This window comes from Nelumbo lutea, chromosome 3 (assembly GCF_056320005.1).
Source record: "Nelumbo lutea isolate HS-2025 chromosome 3, American lotus-T2T, whole genome shotgun sequence".
Lineage (NCBI taxonomy): Eukaryota > Viridiplantae > Streptophyta > Magnoliopsida > Proteales > Nelumbonaceae > Nelumbo > Nelumbo lutea.
In genome coordinates, this window is record NC_142686.1 from 45,166,821 (window position 1) to 45,167,753 (window position 933).

The following is a 933-nucleotide window of genomic DNA, read 5'->3' on the forward strand; positions in this document are numbered from 1 at the left end:
AGACGAAGATACCCCTTTTTGATCGGGCAACCTCAATCCCAATGAAGTATTTGGCGGGACCTAGATTTTTCACCTCAAACTGAGTGGCAAGGAAGCCCTTCAAACTTTGAATTTCATCCTTCCAGTCACCAGTAACAATTATGTCATCCACGTATACTATTAGGGCAGCCATTTTACCTTCTACTCTTTTTACAAACAGTGTGTGATCTAACTGACATTGCTTGTATCCCTTCTTCTGGACTGTAGTATGAAATCTGCTGAACCAAGCCCTTGGTGATTGCTTCAGCCCATATAAAGACTTCTTCAACTTGCACACCTTTTATTCACTTCCTTGAGCCAAAAAGCTGGGGGGTTGAACCATATAAACTTCCTCTTCAAGGTCACCATTCAAGAAGGCATTCTTGATGTCGAGCTGATGTAGATCCCAACTCAGATTGGCAGCAAGAGAGAAAATGACTCTAATAGAGTTCATTTTGGCAATAGGTGCAAAGGTTTTTGCATAATCAACCCCATATACTTGAGTGAAACCCTTTGCCACTAAACTAGCTTTATACCTCTCACGGTTCCATCAGCCCCATGCTTAATAGTGAACACCCATTTACATCCAACTGGATCATTTCCCTTAGGGAGATCAATAAGTTCCCATGTGCCATTCTTATGAAGAGCATCAATTTCTTCATTCATGGCCTTCATCCATTCTGGTACTAAGAGAGCTTCTGCCACATTCTTGGGAATAGGGATACTGTCAATGGAGGTGAGAAAAACACGAAATGAATGTGAGATGTTCTCATAGGAAACAAAGTTGGAAATGGGGTGTTTGGTGGTGCACGACCTAACACCTTTCCTGTGGGCAATGGGAAGGTCAAGATCATTAGCAACAGGGAGGTTGGGAGTCAAGTTACCTGAGTGAGTATGATCTTCCCCCAAGGAATC